Source organism: Sebastes umbrosus, chromosome 8 (genome assembly GCF_015220745.1).
Source record: "Sebastes umbrosus isolate fSebUmb1 chromosome 8, fSebUmb1.pri, whole genome shotgun sequence".
Lineage (NCBI taxonomy): Eukaryota > Metazoa > Chordata > Actinopteri > Perciformes > Sebastidae > Sebastes > Sebastes umbrosus.
Genome location: NC_051276.1, coordinates 6,583,472 through 6,607,934, shown reverse-complemented (window position 1 = coordinate 6,607,934; position 24,463 = coordinate 6,583,472). Strand labels below are relative to the sequence as shown.

General features: G+C 40.4%; 1 long non-coding RNA gene across 1 annotated transcript in view; it reads right to left on the bottom strand.

Annotated features, from left to right (window-relative positions):
- LOC119492539 overlaps positions 1–1,878 on the bottom strand; it is a 66,594-nt gene extending 64,716 nt beyond the window's left edge. Inside the window, exon 1 of the long non-coding RNA XR_005207802.1 lies at positions 1,555–1,878. This is a non-coding gene — a long non-coding RNA (uncharacterized LOC119492539). The remainder of the gene's footprint in view (positions 1–1,554) is intronic.
- Between the last annotated feature and the right edge of the window lie 22,585 nt (positions 1,879–24,463).

Here is a 24,463-nt window from a genome sequence, read left to right as displayed (position 1 = left end):
CCTTTCCTGAAAATATGCAGCCCTAAGTGTTTCGGATAAAAGGATTAGATGGTGACTAAATGGGACACATGAACCACAATTATCAACCCATTTATTATGGGCTAAAGAATGGATATTATAGTATCATGGTCTTGGATTTTTGTTTAGTCTGTTTCCTGTTTTATTTTGAAAGTTACTTACCCCTAGTGTCATGTTTTGTTTTACTTCCTCCCTATGTCTTTTCCCCCCATCTGTTTTCCACAATACTGGAGCTTCATTAGTTAATTAGTTCCTTGTGTATTTAGTCAGTGTGTTTCCCTGTTTCAGGTATAGGTGTACCAGCTAAGGGGTCAGCTGATCGCTCAGTTGCATTCATTTAAAACTGCAAGTTTGCTGTAATTTTATTGTGTCATAGTGCTGATCTGTGTGTATTTTAAAGGCGCAATAGGGACAGGCATCGCAAACTATCTTAGGCTGCAAATGTTGTGGTATGTGGCATTGGTTCATGCTATATACTTAATAAGTAGGGGATAATGTACAGCGAGCCGGTCATTGTTGTGAAAGAATCCCCGACAGGGCAATGCTGATGGTCTCTCATCACCCTCAAGGGGATTCTTTCACAACAATGACCCGCTAGCTGTACATTATCCTGCTTATTACACGGCTACTTACTGAAGAAATCAATATTTTGACACAAAAATTAGCCGCCAGAGTCCGACATCCGAACTGCGCCCCTAGATACAGTCTGCTATACATAGCAACGGTCTGCTATAAAGAAATAACAGACCGCAGAATGCCGTGATTGACCAATCAGAATCGAGTATTCATCACAGCCGTGTAATAAAATAAAATAACCTAGGGATGCCACAGGACTAAACTGTTTGTACGATAGCACATCAACACCCACAGCTCTTAACATCATACAAACAACGTCAGTTCCTTTTAGACCACTGTTCAGAACATGTGTATGTAGCGGTGCACAGAATGATGTCCCACAGGCTCAGTCTGCTGCTACACATTTATTTAAGATGTTCTGCAAAATGTAAAATAATGCTTTAGGTTGACAATCGCTACACAGTGTATTCTGCTTCTATCTTGTACACAGAGATTCTCATTATCTCACTTATTCACAATAACAATAACAAAATGCCAGAAATGCACCAAAATCAGAGATTACACCATCTCTAAACTCTTTAGAGGGTATTATATCGAAATACTTCCTGTTCAGATAAACTTAGCTTAGCAGCATAACACAATATTTCTTATATTTCTTAATAAACAGTAAACAACAACATAAACAATAGTCATAGCAAAAGGCTAATATGAGCAATGGGAGGGCTCCCTCACACGAGGGCTCATTGTCAAAGCTCCCAGCGCCCCGCGCTACTACTACTGTTACTATAGTAACCACGGCGGTTGTAGCCCTCGTATTAGCTGCTAGTTAACTGGCTAAATTGAAGCAGCAAAACAGACACTAACACACGCTAAACATTCACTGAACTGAACACAGTGTCACCGAAGTACAGTGTAAACATTGCCCTAATACAGAATTGCTAACTAACATCACCAGCTTACCTGCAAAATGTAAAATAATGCTTTAGGTTGACATCGCTACACAGTGTATTCTGTTTCTATCTTGTACGCAGAGATTCTCGTTATCTCACGTATTCACGCGAGACTTCCCTGTGACGCTCACTTCACATACACGACTTCTGTAGCGACACTGACACCTACTGGCGATCTACTGGCACAACACCCTAATAATAACACTGGCAATAAATAACACTGTACCCTAAATTATAACCACATTGAACACTTTCTTCTTATAAACACATATGAAACATGACAAACTCTCTTCACTTGCATTACACCCAAGAAATGGTTCTGTTTTATAACCTACACATGACTGATTATGCCACATGTACTACCAACATATCCTCATTCAACGGTTCGTATGATATCATACGACAAGTTACTCCTCATTTTTCATGCGTTTTCCTACGAATGTCCAGCAACATATGACACGTGTCAATTTCCACTCCAATTTTTTTAAAATAATTCTACTTAGCTAGGGTTTAGGAAAAGACCAATTTGGTTAGGTCTAGGCAACAAACTACTCAATTAGGTTTAGGAAAATATCGTGATTTGGGTTAAAATAACCAGAAGTGGCGTAACTTAAGTACGGAAGTTACATGACAAATAAATCAACATTGACTTCTGGTTTCACACGACGTACAAACACCGGTCTCCTGTGCGAAAGTCTGTTGCTTTTTGACCCACATAGTTACTCCGACCTCCTCGCTACGCTGCGTTTTTCCCTTTTTATGCTTCCTGGTTCACTTCCTAGATACGAACGGTGGATGAGAACCGCCTGTTACTGTACTTGCTAATGTAGGATGTCCCGGTATTTACTTTGGGTGTTTTCATATATTGTCCACAAACTACTCTTTTTCATAGTCTTCAACTTTGTTCTAGAAGTTTGATTCAACAGGAAGTTTCCTATCATGAGTTAGATGTTTGAATTTGTTAACATGTTATACACGTTGTTCATACACATAACAGCACTGCTGGGCCCTCTTGACTGTTAGTGTTGCCTCTGTAGCATCACAGACAATTGAAGTGATATACAACAGAACTTTTGAACACTTAGTATTCAGGGTCTTTAGTGGACATTCAGCTCAGTTTTCTTTGAGTCTGAACTTGATATTCTCTAATATATTGTTCTGTTTTTGAAAGGAAACTTTTATGTATACTATATGAATAGCACATTTCCCATGATAATGTACGTTATTTGTTATCATAGTTAGTTATACAGCTACAGAAGCATTAAAGTAGCACCGTCACTATCATGCAATTTTGGCATCTTACAGTTGTTGCTGATTGGTTGTGTGTGTGCGTGTGTGTGCGTGTGTGTGTGTGTGTGTGTGTGTGTGTGTGTGTGTGTGTGTATGTGGTGTCACCGTGTCTGAGCTGGCTCAGTGTCATCTGCTCTCATATCAGCTGGGATGAAGAGCTGTGTACAATCCATCAGCTCACAGCTGTGACTTACAGCCTGGTGATTGGTCAAGGTCGCCTCACACACACACACACGCACACACACCCACACACACACACACTGTCCTTGCTATACATCCTCATGACACACACAGCATGTCTGTGCAATAACTGCACATCACTGAATCCTGACGCTGCAAAACAAAACACACGTGTCAAAACTAATTCCCTTTATTAAGTTACAGAGAAGGTAAATCATGCAGATTTGAGTTGAAGGAAAACACCACTGGGACGTCCCGTTGGCAGGTTGATGTGCGCCAGTAACATTAAAGGTCATGGGTTCAAATGTGGTTAATGATTCATTTCTTCCCCTGTTTCCCGTGTGTGCTCTCATTCGCCACCATATGTTGTCTAACAAAGCATAAAAATAGCTGTGGAGAAGAAGATGAATGTGTCCTACTTTGAAGTAAACAGCTGCACACTCTTTGTTGGGTTCACTGTGTAATCTTTTATCTGGAGTCACTAAAAGTCAAGTGTTCTCGTGTAAAATTGGCTAATATTCAATTAGAGCCGATGCTCCCATTGCACAAAAACAGAGAAATGGCTGAACACAGTTTGAAGATGCCCTCAGTCTGAACAAATTGATTGCTTGTCATAATGTCCGTCCAATTAATTTACCTTTCGCAGCTGAGGCTTTGTGGAGAGGTCGACTAATTGCTGCTGCCTCCCTCAGAGCCATCAGCCCTCTGCAGAGAGAGAAGCCAAACACTGAGCCAGAGGAGGACTGGACCATCTGGATATGAAATACTGAATGAAAAAACACTGATTTGAAATAATCCCCAAAAGTTTCACGCTGCTGCCCGATTGTTTTGGCTGTAGACCTCCTCTCAAGAGGTCAACATTATATATATATATTTTTTTAAAGATTTATGTGTGAAAATTTCAGTTAGTTTTGGTGTTTTGAAGTAAGAGGTAGTTATCCCTGGTATGTGTATTACTTACAGTAGACGATGGTCAGCGTGTCCGCAGCATTGAGAAACAGACAGGAGCACCGACACCGGAGCAAAGCAATACAAGGATGGCAGAAAAACGTATTTGAGCCATCTAAAAGAAAGGCTCACCTAAAAAAACTGATATCTGTTTAAGTGTACGTTATATTTACAATATTTTCACCACTTTTATCCTCCCGTCAGACAGCTCTTTCCTTCTGAACTGAAAGTAAAACTTATCTTTGCTCTCTCAAAGCCAGCGGGCTCAGATGACAAAATCTGTATAGATAAGTTTCATTTTCAGTTCAGTTCACTGTCAGAAAATATTCTAAATATAGCGTACACTTAAACACAGCAGTTTTTCTAGGTGAGCCTTTCTTTTACGTGGCTAAAATACGTTTTTCTGCTATCCCCGTCCAAAGCACTGTATTGCTTTTCTCCGGTGTCGGTGCTCATGTCTGTTGCTCGATGCTGGGGGCGTGCCAACCGTCACCTACTATAAGTAATACACCTACTATGGATAAGTACCTCATACAACCCCACTTCAAAACACCCAAACTATTCCTTTAACAACTTCAATAGCTCAAAATCATTTTTTTAAGAAAAGAAAAAAGAGTATGAAACAATACTTAATGAATTGTAAACTTTGAATGTAAAACTGATTTAACTGGGTTTGATACTTCTTCCGGTTTGATTGTAGCACTGAAACAGTTCCCACTCATCTGCCTCTGTGAACACCTGGATTGTGAGAGCAGTTCAAATGTATTCCACTTTGAGATTTTAACACATAATGAGGGAGGTTCTAAAAATAAAAATAAAAATCTCTATTTTCCATCACACACTCATGCAGGTTCACCTTTATCCTTGCCCATGCTGAATGACGCTGTGTGGTCCTTGGTGGGGCGCACACACCCTGCTGTTGTTGCCATGATGCTGCGTCTCTATATTTAATTCAGACCACACAACTCTTGTGTTGATAATAATTGCACGGATTACCTGGAGCCATAATCACATGATGTGTGACGAGGAGAAGGTAAAGAACAGGCCATCTGGTCGGCCTGGGTGCGGCTGAGCCAACACACACACACACTCACACACAAATGCATTCCTAGACAACAAGCAGAAACAGCATTATCCTGATTTAACCCGTATTTGTACCCTAATCAACCCGTAAATTAACCTGTAAATGCACGTAAAACAACATATACTGTACGCTAATAAATAAAGCTTATATTGCCAGTTTTTTATTCTACTGAATATTAGCTGCTGTTCATTCATTTTCATGCGGTAAAATCTCAAATGCAATGTCTAATTATGTCTTGATTTAAGTTATATACACTGTAAAACATCTGTAAAGCCTACAAATAACGTGTTTTCTTTGCATACTTTATGCATTATAACATGATTCTTTTTCATATCAGACACTGTATACTGTAGTTTTTTTAAAAGACTTGCACAATATATGAACTATCTAAGGTTTTAGACTAAAACGCTTAGTGTTGGCTCTATAACCCAAACTGTTCAACCTCTAAAATACACTACAGTGTACGTTATGCGTCTAGATATATTCAGTACCATATCAACATTCATGTACTGAGAGAGCAGACATATTCACAGCCTGTATCTGTCCTTCAATGTTCCTGTTTCTTGCCCTTCACCCTCCAACAGTATCTATATCCATTGTTTCTTCCTCTCTCCTCACCTTCCCCCACCAATGTTGCATCATCTCACATCTCGGCTCTTCTGTTCTCCACGCCCCGGCATCCTGCTATCAAATCCCTCCATCTCTCTCCTCCTCCTGCCTATCAGCTCGGCCACCAACCTGTCACTTAAAGCTCAGGGCTATGGGACACAGCTGCCGGATATCTGTAACCTCTATGCATACATACACACACACACACACACACACACACACACACACACACACGATTGTCCCCTGCTGCCTCTCTGGACTATAATCAGTGGGGTCTCAGCTGGTCTGGCCATTTCTTCTCTGTAGAGATCAGTCAGTCCTCTGGGGGAATGAGTTTCTACTGTGTGTGTGTCTGTGTGTGTGTGTGTGTGTGTGTGTGTGTGTTTCTGAATTTTCAAACGTTTGGGGACAAAATTTGGAATTTAAACCAGCTGATTGGGGACAGTTTGTCTAATTAGGGACAAAACTGGTGTCCTCCATTTGTTTTCACTGCAGCTGCATTCAGTGTGAGCTAAAATTGTGTCGGCCTTGTCGGGCGACCTGTGCAACATCAGTGAGTCTAGAAGCAGCTGGAGAAAATTATTTCAAAACAATGTGCAATAATGTTTGATCCCACATCAGACTGCCCGGCTGACTCAATAGAATGTGTGTGGCAGGTAATAAATTCACCACATCTCACTCAAGTGTCACAGATTTGACCAAATGAGTTAATATCACTATGACTTAATATATGCTGCCTTCAGGTGCTTATAATTAGAAATACTATGATACAAAGTTGAGCAGAAATAAGAAAATAAACATAAACAATGGTATAAATATGGGAACAGTAGGTATTTTCAATGATCACTAAGTTGCTAAGATGCAAGTATAATGTATAATCCCACACATCAAAACCACACCTTTAATTTAAATGTGCTAAATACGGGATTGGGAGCGTTTCTATTGCCTCTTAACGGTTCTCAACATGCACTAAAAGCATGCACGGCCGGCCCGGCTATGTCAACAAAGCAAGGAGAAGCTTGGATTATAACACACACAGAGGGAGAGTGACTTCATTCTCTGCTCAAACATTACTCCATTATATCTTTACATAGCAAATAGTTGTTTTGCTGCTATATTAATGCTCTGGATATCAAATTTAGCACCTTTAAACCCATATTAACCCATATTTTTGACCATTTGGGGGCAGCAAAATAAAGCTGCCACGACACAACACCGACAAACTGTCCCGTTTTAAGTTGAAACGGCAAACTTGTTAAACATTAGTTGCTTATTTACACATCCAGCAGCTACAGAGCAACATAATCATTCATTTGGAGTCATGTTTCTGGCCACCTGATGAATGCAAGTTCAATATTCACTCTCTTTTAGCTCTGTTTTCTTTTTAGCTCTCCCAAACTCCTGAGAAAAAACATCTGGCCCTTTAGCTGCTAAGCACTCCACTATGTTCACCAGCTAGTCGCTAACTGTGTCTGTCTGCCATTTGGTGCAGAGCAGGTAGTGTATAGGTGAGTTTTAGAGCTTTTTTTGCTAAAAACAACTGCCTGCTGCAGCAGAAAATTACGCTGTGAGAGCAGTGAGTGGTAAAATAAAACATGCTGAAAGATGCTGAAACGCTTCTTGGTTTCATCGCCATGAGCGAGCCCTTTTTTCATAAGCAGTGATGGGATTTGTTGATATTATATATTAATAAAAATAGGCTTTTGTGTAATAAATCTATCATCTTGTGAGAAGGAGGGAATATGGGGGAGTATCTGTCAGTTATGGACCAGGTTTTTTTTTTTATTCCATTCCTCTACTCGCATTGTGTATTTATGCAACGGTTAGGTCTACAGGGAATTACTTTATAAGTCAATGCAAGGCCCCCAGAGGAGACTTAAACCAACAATATGTGTCTAGTCTGTGTGTCTGTGTCTAAGAGAAGCTCAATAATCTGTGTGTTTGTGTGTGTCTGTGTGTACCTGCCCATGTGTACAGTACATGTGCCAGCTGTTGTGCATGTAGTACTGTATGTGCACGTGGGTGTGTGTGTGTTTGTGGTTGTGTGTTCTCCGAAGCCCTGAAGGTCAGTGGTGAGGTGATTATACTTCAGCTGCATCCAGGTTTGGAGCACAATTTGCTGCACTTCCACATTGATTTCCTGTCACTCCAGATGGAAATTCATACTGTACACCAGGTTTGGACCAACACCCCCTCCCTTCTCTCTCTCTTTTTCTATCTATCTATCTCTCTCTCTCTCTCTCACACACACACACACACACACACACACACACACACATACACACACGCACAGACTAATCAGCCTCAAACTGATGAATGGTTCTAAAGTTAGCGGGTAGGAGGTGAGGGATCAGGCTGTGTTTTTGACAGGTCACTGATGGTTTCAGTGAACGGCTGTAAATGTATTCTCTGGGATCTGGCGGAACTGTCAAAAAAGGTTATAGAGGTTTCATCTGGAATTTTAATTCTCAAATTTAAAACAGCCGACGTGTTATTGAAATTCAAATGACCATCTCCCCAGTATTTCTCAATCTTACCACATGAATATGAATGGAGTGATAGCCTCCATCTGATTCTTCCTCAATATGCATGAGAGGAGAAGACTTGATGAATTGCCCAAATCCGTGTACTAATTCCCATTTGCGATTATTGGACCAAGAAACCAATTGTTCTATAATGAGAAGCATTTACGCCCGCACTGGATGGACTTTTAATGTTATTTGGGTCTGGCCTTGTTACACGAGGGGTCAAGGGTCGTACATCTATTGAAGGGAGCATCCGTCACACTTGACATTTCGTATTGACCTCTGCAGAGAGTGGAAGCTGCGAGGGCGCTGACAGTTCATCAGTAAAGGTGCAACGAATGGAAACGCAAAGAAACACAAGCAGGGAGGCATGTTATGTGGACACACACACACACACACACATACACACATGCACACACCCCGGTCCAATTTCACCCCACACTTCCCCCATCCCACACACACGTTTAAAAAGCTTTTTATTTCAGGCAGTGATTGCTGGCTTTAAACATTGCTTGTGAATGGGGCCTACCATTAAGGCTTGTTCATTGCTGTGCTAACAGCCCCGTTCCCAATGACAGGTCAGGGCTGCATAAGTGGAGCCACATGAGTGATGACATCAATGGCTGGTATTTATGCAAAAAGCTGCCACAAATTGAAAACCATAATCTGGCATCATGCCATGTAATGGATTTCAACCCACAATATTTGACCTGTACTTTACATTTATTTTTATTTTTTGACCATTGTATGACAAGTCTCTATTTCTCAGACATTTGACAAGCCGCTCGGCAATTTTGGATTTGAGAAAGTCTTCTTTACAACATAAAATCAATGGAGTAAACTGTATTTTTCTCCAATTCCAAAATGTCTGTTATTTACTTGGGTATTATATGTTGTTACTTTATACTTATACACTCTCTCCACTACAATTCATACAACAAATATTGTACTTTTTACTCAAATATATTTATTTGACAGCTGTAGTGACTAATTACTTTGCAGATTAAGATTTTAAAAACATGTATTGAGCATATCAAATATGATGTATTGTTATGCAGTAAATTAACTTCTATCCACTTCAACCAGGTTCAACATTTAAAAGCTGTTTTTACTTTAAAGCATCAATGATCAGTGGTGGTTTTAAGATCCTTTACTTATGCAAGAGTAGCAATACCACACTGTTAAATCACTTCATTACAAGCACAGTTAAAGTTCTGCATCCAAAATGTTACTTAAGCACTGTGAAAGTACATAAGTATGAATAGCAAAATGTACTAAAAGTGTAAAAAAAAAGTATTTCAGTATACGATGTATTATATTATTTTATATTATTGTCACCAATGCATTAAAGTGTAAGCAGCATTTTAATGTTTGCTGGTTGAGGTGGAGCACATTTGAACTATTTTATATAATGTTGGCTTGTTTAATCTATATAAACATCAGATTTTATAAACTCAATATAGGTTGTGTATGTGAAATCAGCAGTCAAATATATTACTGTCACATATGGATATACTGTATGTAGTGGAGTAAAAAGTACAATATTTGGCTCTAAAATATAGTGTAGTAGTAATTATAAAGTAGCATAAAACGGAGATAATCGAATAAAGTAAAATATCACAAGATTGTACTAAATACAGTACTTGACCTTCCACCGCTGTCAGTAACAATAATCCAATATTATGATATATAAAAACTCGGAATGGGGCCATTCTACCGTACATACCAAGTACCATTATTAACGCCGATAACACTTACATAAAATGTTGAATGCAGGACTTTTACTCAGAATGGGGTATTTTTCTCATTTTGGTATTATAGAATCTGAGTACTTTTTAAAGTAAATTTTTATTATAATTTATTATCGATTGGGTCTCTACACTGTAATTTTGAGGTATTTTCCAAAGAATGAGTTTGATGCTGGGCTGAGGTTGATTAGTGTGTTTTGTTGTATAAAGACGGTTGGTTGGAGATGACCATTCGTTGAGATGTTTCCTAGCAAGAGTATTTTCTCTCTCTCTCTCTCTCTCTCGCTCTGTCTTCTCTCTCTCTCTCTCTCTCTCTCTCTCTCTCTCTCTCTCTCTCCCACACACACACACTTCTTCCATAATTGATGTGGGAGATGAGGCTCCCCAGGGGTTATCTCCTCTCTCTTCATCCCTCCCATTTTCCCCAGCTGTTTCTTGGCTGTCTCCTGCTCACCTTCTCCTCTCCTTCTTCTTCTTCTTCTTCTTCTTCCTCTTCTTCTTCTAATTTTGTCGTCTTTCATTTCACCCCTCCATCCAGTGCCTTTCATCTTGTCCACCCATTTATATGCCTGCTGGCCCTCATCCATTTAATGCGCTGACGGCGCTGGGGGGGTTACCAGTTCAGTTCGAGCACCGCACTCATAGCACGACGCCTTTATTTTTCACCTCCTCTCCGTTTGCCCTCCTCCTGTGTCTATATCTGTATCTCGGTACAAACTCACCCTCCCCCACACACATGAACACACACACACACAAAAAACCTCACTTTGCAATTTGCACTCACACACAAATACACACACCTTGTGTTCTGTGTCTCTCTAGCTCTCTCCCCCTCAGAGGCTTTTATCACAACGTACCTGGGTCCCTCTCCAGATGTTAAGTGTCTTCCTGGCTGGTGGAGATAGTAAGAAGACACACACACACACTAGATAGAGATGTATGCTGGGGGAAAAGCTGAATTACTGTGAGAACATGTCTTAATGGAAAAGACACACACACATTTCCACACACACACTAAGACGGCTGGTCACCCTTTGGTAATCTTATATTCTACAGTACAGGCAATATATCTCTGCTCACGTAATGAATTAATGAATTTACATACAGTGTGTCTCAATTTATCAAACATGACACTCTTTCTAGGTAATCGTGGCATAATGTGACTTTATGTTGCATTAAATTCATTTTTATTGGATTTATTATTGAGGTTACTGAAATGGAACATGTTTTATTGCTAAAGTAAAAAAAAAAAAAAAAAGAACACCCAATTCATAAAATCCCTCCAACTGTCCTATGAAAGAGAAGGTTTTTAATACTCTCTGCTATTCAGATATTGAAAAAAAAATATATCTCGTTTTACAACCCTCGCACGGGCGCTAATCAAAATATCCTGATAAATGAAACACAAATCTGTGTGAGACCTGAAATAAGTTTTGGGAAATGTAATAGGATCAAATACCAAATTAAATTGAACAATTTGCAGAGGACAAGAGTGATTAAAATCATGCTACCATTCATTTCATGAAATTACTTTTAAAAGGTTTCTGAATATTAAAAGCAAAGTTCAGTATAATGAGCAAACACTAAAAATCACAACCACCGCACAAGGTTACTCTTGTAGATGATGGTGCCTGATTGGCCCACGGAGTGTGTGTTGTGGGTCACGCTGCAGCCTGAGGAGGCTGTCTGGTGGCTCTGTCTGGTTAGGGCGCCTCGCAGGCAGCCCTGGAGCCCAGATAGAGGGCCCCTGCTCCCTGGGGAACATGTGACCATCCTCCGATCACCAAACCAGCAGATGGCGAAGGACTAAGGACTGATTGGCATGGACGGCTCTATATAATGTTCTCTGAAAATAACGGCGATATAAGTGAAAACACGGCCGTATATGAATAAAACATAAGGCTGTGACTCCTATTTGACTCCTCCGTGTTGACATTTTTTGTATTTAAAAACAACAACAGCTCTTCTACACACGAATCACAGCCTTCAAATAAAAAGGAGACTGCATGGATTTACATGCAGCGGATATACTGAGCTGATGTTATGTGGCAAGAGAGACAGATTATTTTGAGACATCTCCGCTTTAATAGACAGCATGGGGGAGAGTGACAGGGAAGATGGGCAGAGGGAGACATGAAACAAAGTCTGTGGGCTGGAATCAAACCTGCAGCACCCAAGAGTATACGTCTTTACATTGTACACAGAAAACACGAGGCCTGTTCTGTCAAAACAGGAAAAAATCATGCTGAGGGGAACAGAAATGTTTACTTTTGCCTTCGGAAAGTTGGTGATGTCTTTACTCTGTATGTCATGGACTTTACAGAATCATGTGAATTATTGTGATCTGTTTGGTTCTAAAAATAAAAGCAAGCGCTTCATATCATGCTTGACTGCCTTACTGTATGTGAATTATCACAGATGGAGCAGATCTTAGGATTGATAGGACGTATGGTAAAGAACATGGGTTGTAGTTTTGAGTGTGATGGCTTTCAAATGCCCATATGGATGAGGCTTATTTCAGAAATACAAAATACTTCTTCCATCTCTCTTTTTGAGGCCTATCCTCCGGCTATTCTGGCTGTGTTTATGGGTAATTTGGATCTGCAAATGATGTTCAGCTGTGCCCATTTTACCACCATCATACCCATCATTGACACAACAGAATGCTTTTGGGTGTGTTTTTAAGAAATATAATGACTACAGAATCAGAACTACAAGACATCAACAAGTCCTGTTCTTGATATTTTTCAGCCAGTAGGTTTAGCCATGCTGGCAGCAAGGCTCTATGGATGCCTCTATGGACCACTTTGTTCAGACTGAAATATCTCAATAATTATGGAATGGATTGTCATCAAAATTTCTACAGACATTCATGGTCCCCAGAGGATGTATCCCGTGGTCTTTCCCCTGACTTCTTCTGTAGCAACACCAGCAGGTTGACGCTTTTGGCTCAGAGTGAAGTTAGCATGTGATTTTAGCATTTAGCACCACTATGCTTAAGTACGAAGAGCCGCTAGCATGGCAGTAGACTCTTAGGCCTTGTTCAGACCCGGTATTAACACATGCATCCTGAGTGATCCGATCACAAGTGGACAGCTTTAAGTACGTCTTCACACCTGGCATTAGAATGCGTCTCCACATGCGTCTTCAGTGACCACTTGTGATCGGATCTCACTTCCCCGCTCTGTATGCAAATAAACACGTAGTAAACACACGGCTAATACAGCAGACGTTGTGGCGTAATATTACAGAAATGTCAGTAGTAATATCCTACATATTCGTGTATTCGGGTAAATTTTATCATAAGGTTATTGTATCTGCGGTCCCCGGGGACCTCCACGCCGCCAACACCGCTGCTTTTGCCAGACAACGGTGGGGTACAGAGCTAGAGAGCCGGGGATGTGAGCGGGCGAGCGAGCGGATGTCAGCTCCGTGCAAAGGCACTGGAACAAAAACACGACACATCTCCGACAGTATGATAATAATGCACTTTCCATGCCTAGTCTGATAGTCTGTAGATATGTAGCCTATAGATAAGATATATTTGAATAAAATACAGTTGTACTGACAGAATACAGTAGAGCACAGAGGCCGTTTCCATTCTGCGAGGCAGACAAGCACTCGCGTCTGCCTGTCTATTCACATCAGGAGCGCAGTGATCCCGCGGATCCCAGCGGGATGTCAGTAGAGTAGAGGGTCCTTAATGTGGCCCAGGACACATTTGCGTTCTCACTACTAAAAGAATTTGGCCATATGTGTCCCAGACGACCTCTGAATGCGGTCTGAGCGATCGGATCTCATGCGCCTTCAATGCGTCTTGAGTGCGTTCACACCTGTACTTAAAGTTGTCCACTTGTGATCGGATCACTGAGGACGTATGTTAATACCAGGTCTGAACAGGGTTTAAAGGTCCTTGCACACCAAGTCCGTATTTTTTCGTATGTGTTTTTTTAAATTCATCATCCAATAAAAATGTTACGCACAGAAATCTTGCACACCGAGTCAGATATGTTTTATTATTCTCTTTGTTGCAAAAATTCGCAATACCAGACAAAACTGATCTAATTACAGGGTGCAATGAATAGCGTTAGTCCCAAACGGGGCTAATGAATGAATGCCATTAGCAAGATATCGTTTAGCTATCGTTTAGATATCGTTTAGCTGTCTAATCTTCCGTACATCCTTTCTTTGGCGACCATCCTCGATTCCAGGCTGTTCTGCAATTACCTGCCACAATCTACCTTTAAATTCAGCATCTCTGTATTCTTTTATTTCTTTTTCGTAAAGTGCTTTGTGCTGGGAGACGTGAATCAGTCTATCAGATGCCATTTGATGGATGGTGGCTCTGAGTGGTCAAACAACCCTCTTTTGCCTTTTGACGATGCGAGAAAACGCAGAAAATTGAACCTGTTCTGAAAAACTTTAATGAGGGAAGAAAGTTTCAGAGTTGGTGTAAACGTGATTGACACAACGTGACGTTGTATTTATTTTTAAACATGCAACAACATCGGACGAGAAGTACAGACTCGGTGTGCAAAGGCCTTTAGTGTTTCCATTGCTTTTACAGACATTCTACTTCAACAACATCTAAGTGCAGAAAACACCTTCGACAGAGACAGAGTCAAAGGCCAGGTGTCTTCTGGTCTCTGAAAGCTCAGATAGAGGCTTTTAGAAGGATTCAATCCAGCTAGAGTGCGTCACACCAACCTCAAAAGGAGGAAAGGTTTAAGTTGATCTCATCACGACAACAGACTGCTGAGACTCATACAAACAACAAAGTAATTAACTGCAAGAACTTCCAAACACTCATTCAAACACGTTACTTTGTCATCTAAATGAAGGCCGGAAAAACAAATTAACTTCGCCTTCGGGGGTTTCTCCAGAAAATCAGCATCCCAGCCTGGGAAACAATGAACAGAATATCTGATCGTAATGACCTGTTCATTCACATTGAGTCTGAAAATTACAATTGATGTGAACAGTAATCTAAAATCCACACGGTTTTACTTTCATGCAATATTATGGTTGCTTCTGCCGCATGATGTCATCTCAGAGATCAAAATATTAACATAAGGTTGAACTGTTGTTCATGTTTTCAATAATGAATGTTAGAACATGTTTAACCAAGTCTGCATGTGAACAGATTCAGCTTGCAGGTTGACACCTGGAAGCTCCTCAACAACACAAACAGCTGACAGTCTGAAACATCTTGCAGACGTATATACCGGCTCATCAGCATGCGTTCCCTCTGGGTTCAACACATGGCTCCTGCACATGCTGCACATTCGTCGATAGATCACACGATTACAGCAGTTCACACCGGTTGAATGAGCGGTAATCATGCATGTTGCAAAGTGTTTTTCTTCATCATGAACCCTGTATTACTTGCACGGCACGCATCTGCTAAGCCTGAGAGAACAAATAGCTCCGTCTGAAACATTCGATCAGACACGCAGACACACACACACACAGAGCGAGATTCAGTTATGTTTACTCCTCAGAGACAAGCTCATTTACAACAAGTGCAAAGCAGCTTTTACCACCTCTCACATAATTCATGATCATCTAAATATTGTGACAAGTGTGCGAAGAGGACCACAGCACGGTAGCGCTGATGGATGGGGTGAAGCTCAGAGAATACTTCTTCCTCCTGTTTGATGAAGACAAACACACAGAGCTTCTCTAACCACTGAATGGTCCTTTCACGTGTGATAAGTCTGTAAGAGCCAAATGCAAAGGAAGCGATGACTTGATTATAGCTGACACCAGCGAGAGTTGCTTTGATCCAATGATGGAGAGGCGAAGTCGGCTTGATATAATTTAGTTCAAACGGCCATTTATCTTCCTCAGTTATCAGTGAGGATTTTGTACCTCCATCACTGCTGCCATGCACCCAATTAATTAATTCTGCAGAGGTCGATGAAATGTTTTAGCTTCAACAAGTTAGTATCATGAACTCTTTTTTGAGAATCAACCATACCCTGCAGGGTTGTACTGAGATGAAAACTGTTTTTATCTGAGACCTCTGAGTGAAAACAGGTTGAGGAGGATCAGACAGGTTAATGACGGAGGAGGAAGAATGAATGTGTCTCAGTGTGTATTTGTGTGTGTAGGTGCAAGGGTGTAATTTCCATTGGGGATGGGGGCAAAACATGTCCCCCTCACATTTCAAAATCCTATTTTTGTTCCTCTAATTTTTACAGTTTCATTTTCGTCCACTAAAAGAGCACTAAACTGTGTCCTCTGACCAGTCCAGCCACCAAAAACCAGATGGGAGAAGCTCAGAGTTGAAACAAATTGTTTAAAGGTCCCATATCGTGCTCATTTTCAGGTTCATACTTGTATTTTGTGTTTCTACTAGAACATGTTTACATGCTGTAATGTTCAAAAAAACAACTTTATTTTCCTCATACTGTCGGCCTGAATATGCCTGTAGTCACCCTCTGTTTGAAACGCTCTGTTTTAGTGCATTTTGACGGAATTGCAACAGAATTGCGTTGCTAGGCAACAGCTTGGGTCCATGTTTACGTTTAAAACTGTGTAAAGGGTCTAAATATTATATATTTGTGACATCACAAATGGGCAGAAATCCTGACAGCTTGTTTCAAATGCAGTTTCTGAATACGGGCTGTGTGTATTTCCCTGTGGATTGAGTGTTTCGATACTTCCACAGTATTTATATAGGACTTAAGCCTGCTTTATAATAACAAAATATGAAACTATCACTTTTTTTATAATATGGGATCTTTAAATGCTTATCTGAGTCGCCTTCACTTATTACAGTGTGCTCACAGCATTTAGGCTTTACAAGCAGTAGCGAGTGATTTAAAGACATTTTTGCTCTGGATTCTGCCATAAGCTGCCCTACTGCAGACACTCAGCTACTCAAAGCTGAAAAAAGTCCCCCAACTCTTCTGCATTCTCGGAAAAGATAATAATTTAACAGATTTTATTTACTCTTTATTTCCCTAAAAAGACACTAGAACTGATCATCTATCAAAGACAATGCAGTAAAAGACTCTTTGTAGCAAAGATAGAAACAAAACATTATTTATTGAGTTCATTCTTGACATTGAAAATGGCAGTTTGATGTTTTTGTCTAACATTTATTTATTATTTATTATTTTTGGATTTCATGGAAAGCATGATAACCAATCTAATCACTTATTCTTTGCTAGATGATATTAATCTAACTAAAAAGCAAGGTATCTCTGTTGGTCTGTGCAATATGGACATACGACACGTTCCATATTGATAACCTTTGAATAAAAAAGCGACCAGTGCTCTTTGCAGCAGCAGGAGGAGGAGTGGGGCTTCAGGGCAGACTGTGGCTGCAATTTACTTTTGCTGCTGGATGCTTGATATACTAACGTTACAACTGAACTCTTCTTCACTTCCCTGGAGTCAACGTGCGATGAGCGGTTCTCTACAACGCTGCGAGCAGCAGCGTGGCCCCCTCCGAACGGCCACGGGCTCCGAGCACAGGCAGCTCCAAGTCAAGTATATTTCACCAATTCTGACTGTGAGTAATTGCGACCTGGGTGAGTTTTCCCCAAGAACCAGCTGTATTTCATCGGTGTTTATAACTGTGAGTAGCCGTGTCTTGGGTGTGTGACGCAACTATGTCACGGCAGGTGTATTGCTGAGGACCCAAGGAGGCGCAGTGTCGAGTAGGAAGTTGTTTGTATGAGCAGTTTGAGAAAACTGCAAGCGGCAACACCGCAGGCGAAGCATTCAGTCTGTTCTCAACAGGCATGTTTTCAACAGGCATTGCACTAGTTTATATAAATGAAGAACATAACATTTATATTACTTGTATATACTGTACGTATATAAGAACCTCTGACTTCATTGTGACCCCTCCACTCCAGAAACTCAAACCTACGTCCTTGGGTGTGTGTGCCACGTTAACTAGCTCAGCATGCAGCAGCATGAGTCCTACTGTGCTTAGTGTTGTTGCAAATCTCATTAGAGCACACTTGCTTTACCACACGGCAAACACACACCTCTTTAATCTGCCCCTCTGCCATATCCACACACACACACACACACACACACACAAATATGAATACCTCAACAACTATAGGCAGACATACACTGAGAGAGACAGATGGTTAATTGCGAGCACACAACTAAACATGCAACCTTACTGAAATCCCAGGATGCCACTAAAGCACTTAACAGGTATTCAGTTGAGCATAGAGCACAGAAGATCCATCACACACTCTCAGTTACACTCACACACACACACACACAACTTAATCCATGCTGTTGGCACAGGAGTCTTGGAGCAGCTGCCTTGCTACACACGATGAAGTAGGCATCATCTGGCTGTTGAGAAAAGCCTGTCAGATGTCACACATTTGGACACACACATACACACATACACGGTCACATACGCAAACTCTCACAAGCACACACGTCATACAATTAATTATAAAGTGACTCATTGAGATTGAATGGAGGTGATCCGACAGCCCATCCTCGCCTCCCTGTGGGTAACAAACACTCGAGTTTCACTGCAAAGAATACGGCCTCATGCATTGTTAACTACAACTCTATCAATAAACAAAAAGAGCAATAAATAAACCACTAAGTTAGTTACAGCAAAACAACAGACTGGCAGGCGGGCGGGCCGAGGAAGACAGCGAGTGTCCCCTTTGTCTGTGTGTTTTTTGTGTCTGCCCGAGATATTCTGCACAACAATGCATGCTATAATAATCTTGAGACATTGTTGATTATGGATGGGGTGCGGGGATTTAGGGGGTGATTTACAGGAGAAAACATCGTGAAGGCAGGCTCGGTGGAGACAAAGGCAGTCTGGAGGAGTCCTGTATGCGAAAGCGTATGGAGAAATGTGCAGCACCAATAGGATTTTCTCTGTGGAGTCCAAGGTACTGGGATTTGGGAAACAGGATTAGCTGCTGTGTAATAATGTGGATGTGATGGGGGCAGCGTGCTCAGAAAAGTCAGACCGTGTGGTGTGTGTTTGTGTGTGTGTGGAGTGGGGGGGTTGAAGAGAGCAGTCAAAGGGATTAGGAACGTCCCAAGAATGAGATCTTTTTCTTCATCTTCACTCTTTCTCTCTGAGTTTAAAGATTAGATTGTTTTTAGGGCTGAGGGGTTGTAATGAAACATGAATGAGGCTGGTTGGTTTAGCAGGTGTGTTCTCATAAAAGCTTATCAAAATATTACGCGTCAGTAATTTGTCTCGTTGATAATTATGCTAACACAAAACTTTAATCAACACTGTGACAGGTTTTTGAAAAACAAGTAATTTTGCAGACAGTCCGAGCGATTCCAGAGAATGGATTTCTATATTTATCATTCAATAACATGGTAACATGAGTACCAGATTATTTTTTATCAAAATGTTTCTTCAGCAGCAGCAAGGCTACCTGGGGTTCAAAGTCCTGCTCAGTGGGGTTTAAAGAGAAGCAATAAAAGCCTGAAATTAAAAAGAAAACACAGCCAGTCCTGCCATACTCCATTATCACCACAGCTGATGTTGTTCCTGCTGTCGTCCCTGTTGTATCAGCTTCTTAAAACTGTGATTGTTCTGTAACAATTGTAGCTTCCTATTAGAGATGGACATTTGTGTAGCTGTACGATTGTCTGTTTTTTGAAGCTACAAACTCCAAAGACTTTACACATCAAGGTCTGTTTACAGGTCTTGGGGGTGCTACTGCATATGTGAAACAAAAAGCCTTTTGTGTCTCCAGAGGGAGCGGCGCAAAGTCTGATGAATTGTTGATAACGTCTGAAAAACATTGGTTGGGGCTGGAGACAACAAGTTTAAACATGAAAACAAAAAATGTGGGGGTGTGGAGTTAAAAAGACATGAGGTTACCTGACCGCTGTAGCCCGCTCCTCATCTCTGCTTGAGGCCAGCAGCTAGAGGCTACATTAGCCACTTCACATACCTGAAATCTTGAACCGAACTTTTGATGAACCGGTTGAGTTGCATCATGGGTTTGACAAGGAGGAATAATGTGTGGAATAAAAAAAGATGATATCTCTGGTTCTGCTGCATCGATTTTTATTCTTTTTTTTTAATATGCTGTCCATCATGAGTCCGAAAGTATTACAGGAGTGCAATCCTAAATTGGTGGAGAGACTGTTTTAAGACACCATGTTTATGATCTCATTGGCAGAAATTTGCTCACCAACCCTAAAATCCTGATTCAACTGGAAATATGTTAAATTATGGAAGCAATACTTTGTCATCAACTTGTTCCCTTTTTACTTTATGTGCACTTAAAGCTAATTAGAGACATTAAGGAAAATTGGATCCTTCACTGGTCAGTAGCACTTTTACAACAGAGACACTCAAAGAACACTGGACACTTTGAATCCATTGATTCACAGACTAAATACATACATATATTTTATAGTGGCACATGTCTGTTGCACGTCTAGTGAAATGTCAAGTGATAATTATAGGGGTGTAACTAGAGTTTCCTGTTCCACCCCTTTGGCATAATTTGAGATTGTGACAGTTTTAATAAAAAATCTCCACAGTGACCGACCTTTATTGTCTTTTTGTAAAAACATGTCCTGTCCAGATATCTTTTCCTGACTACACACATTTGGCTTATTTATTTATTTTAATCTACAATGGATGTTGAACCAAAGAACTGTGAGTACTAATTAAAGATTGGACTGAGCTTTGTGGAAACAAATCAAGAGAATGTGACATGATTAGCTCTTGACCTTTAAATGTTACTACATTTACTCTACATATTTATATCTTTCTCCAGTGAAAACAACCTAGAAGACCTACCAATCTTAAAGGGTAACTTTGCTATTTGTCAACCTAGACCCTATTTTTGTGTCCAAGTGACTAATGGGGACAACAGTTTTTGAGATTGGTCCAGTATTGAGGGATAACGCTGTAACCAGCCGTGAGGGCAAGTGAGCAGCATCAATGTATCGCTACATTCACTAAAAGTATTTGTTTTTGCCACTGACAGGCTCAGATTGTTATTAGAAGAGTCCTTACCTATTAGTATTCCTTACCTTTCGCTTGATCTGGTCTGTTTGTTATTGTGTCAAAGTCCCGCTCAAGCAGAAGTCTCGTTGTGAAATCTGAATATCCCTACAGTATACTCTGGCTCAAATAAATATGGGCGTTGCCACCATGGATATATTCCACTATTCCACCGTTGTCTTCTGGCAACATGTCAACTCGCGAGACTTCTCCTTGAGCAAGACTCTTTCAATAATGTTGTCGGACACTTACAATAACAACCAGAGCCTGTCATGGCAAAAACAAGCACTTTTAGTGGATGTAAATGATGGTGCCAGCTTGCCCCAATAGCATCATATTACAGCACGTGAGCAGCAGCCGTCTACAGCGCTCTCCTTCAATACTGGACCAATTTCAGAAATTGTTGTCCCTATTAGTCAGTTAAATACAAAAAACATGGAATAATAGGTTCCAGGTTGAAAAATACTGAAGTTCCCCTTTAATCGTAAAAAAAATAACAACTCTCTTTTCATATTCCTGTTGTTTACTATTCTTTGAATAAAATATATTAAAATAAGAGTAGTAGTGAAGATGGAATTTGATATTACTACATTTGCACCTCAAGAGATACCTGCAGATAAACAACTCCCGGCACAAGGAAAATAAAACTAGATGAATGGGAGGAATATATAAAGGCCCTTCAGTTTGTATTACTGTGGCCTTCACAATAATAATATGGTTGTCCCTGGATCCACTCTACCTCATCTCATCTACTGCGCTTCATTTAATGTCACTGCTGAAGGAACACAGAGCCTTTTTTCAGCCTGCAGAATTTGGGAGCTGAAGTATATTGCAGGCTGCACCACCGCCCTGCTGAACACAGATCTGCAGTGACAGGTTAGGAGGTGAACAGTTCCCTCGTTTCCGATTACAGCCCTGACCTCTGATCTGTCATCTCATATCCACAGTCTGTTGCCCGGACAGGCCTGCTCCTGTTCCACTTCACATCCAGTTCAACTCGCTCAAATGAGTCGCAGAGACATATTTTTATGTGTTTTACGTGTACATTTTAAAGATATTATACTTTAATTTCATTAACATTATGGCTTTTTATGGACCTTATTCTCTTAGTAGACATTTTAAACACACTACAGCAGTAGTTCCTGAAGTGAGGTCTTAATATATATATTTAATAATGTTTCACCACATCAAAAATGAGGCAAGATGTACATTAACATCATTGTGTCACATTTTCAAAGAAATAAACCACATTAAATCCGAACTATGTAATTATGCTGTAGCTAAGATTGGTGACATGACAGCTGTATAAAATTAAAGAAACTGCGACTGATGATTATTTTATTTTAAATTAATCTGTTCATTTTCAATTCGTTGTTTAGTGACTAAACAATGAATTGAAAATTGAAAAAAAAAATTAACTGACAAAACTTCTAGTCAATTAAATGTCAGAAAATAGTGCTCAGAGGTGCAATCCCAATTAGTGGGTCCTTCAAATTACTTCCCCCCCCCCCATACGACCAACAGCCCAAATATATTCAATTAAAATTATATAAAACAGTGAAATGCAGAAAGCCCTCACATTTGAGAGGCTGGAATCAAACACTTTTGTGTATTAAATTACTCAAAGAAGCAATGGATTATCAAAGCTATTGTCAGCTGCTCTCCTGTCGATGAATTAAGTGATGAATCGACTCTTCATGTCAGGACTAAAAAATACATTTATCAAACTTATCAATACAGACTGTTAACAGAACGTTGATTCAGTGCTTTGGTTGTAGAGGCTGATATATTTCCTGCTTACAAATAACCACCAGGTTATCTTATTCCGTATTCCCTTTGGTAGAGCTGAGAACAAAGGCCAAATGTGTTCATCATGTGTACTGTGCTTTCTGTGCTGGCCAGGCTGTGAAAACCTGACCTATTACGTAACACATACTCAGAGGATTTCTGTAGATTCATTCCATCTTTCCAATTGTCTTAATTGAAGAGTCAAAAACTAAAATGAGAAATCCGTCTTGACAGCATCTAATGAGACTTGGCAAGTTGAGCTGGAAGAGAATTCATCACTTGACAGAAAACTTAATTCTCTATCCATACCCCAGGAAGGACATCTGTGCTGAATTGGTTCGTAACACACCGTGATCACTGAACTGGGCTGCAGAACTTCCCCCATCAGGTCCGACACAAGACCGGCTCCGGCTATAAACTACCCAGAGGGCTGTAGCAGTCAGTCATCTCTCTGTCCTACTTTCCCTCTTTTCATCCTCCTCCTCCTCCTCTCGTATCTTCCCACCACCCTCTAACTCCATCCCTCCATTTCACTCCTCCATCGCAGGAAGGAAAAAGCAGCTCTGGCGTGATTGCTTTAAAGTGCTATCGATACAAATGAAAACACCACATTCTGGATGTATCTGGTAAAAATTCAGCAGTAGATTGAAAGCTGCTCCGGCAGGCTTAAATCACTGGGTATCATAAATTTTAGTACACCCTTGATAGGAGAGACATTTATTTAGCTATCCATAAGATTCTGTGTCATATGTGCAGTATTTGAATATGCAAAATGAAATGAAATATAAACATCTGCAAAGGATAACCAAACAGTGTTAGAAACAGCCCCCACTAAAATTGACAGATCTCAGGTCAAACATGCTGTAAAAGCAAACAAACTTCCATTTTCTCATTTCATTTCTCTATCACTGACGACAAGCAGACTAAAGCAGAAAGAAGTGCAGGAGAGCCAATAAAGGCAGTGAGTGTTTTTGCACAGGCATGCAAGGTGTAAAACTGGTGACTACACATATTTTAGATTTCAACTTGTTTATGCCTGCATTTCATTTCAATCCATTTCTTCACAGGACTTAACCTCGTTTAATTTACAGGCAGCTGGTTGAACGTCACAAAGTTTTTGTGTGCACATGTGTTTGTATTATTGGTAGGAGAAAGAGAAACAGGTGAATGATTTAATAACATCACGCTCACCAAGATGTGGGAAAACAGCAACATCACCTAAAAAGAAACTCCTGAAGATTCCCTTCAATGTGTTTGCAAAGTTGCATAGTGTAGAAAAATTTGCTCACAGCAACTAAAGCATGAGCTGAACCTGTAGTAGGCAGAATATTTTTGGCAAAAAAAATTACCATAATAACCTTTCAGCATATTATAAGAGATAACTAGACTTCTGCACCTCCTCATGGCTCTGTTTTCAGGCTTTAAAAAATCTAGCCAGTCACAGGAGGCTTTGGCCAATCACAGGTCATTTCAGAGAGAGAGCGTTCCTATTGGCTGTTCATTCAATGGAATCGGCTGTCAGTCACTCGCAAACTCCAATCAAACGGTCAAACTAGGCAGCGCTGATCAAATGTGAAACAATATTCTGTCACTGTAATGACTATTTCTCGCCTCATCATATTTGCTCCAATTCTACCCACTGCTGCTTTAACTTTCATAGACACTCAAAGTACTTGGCTAGGGTTAGGGAATGACTGTGGTCTTGAAGTACACACCGTGTTTACTTTTTAAACATGTATATGAAACCATCCCCTAAC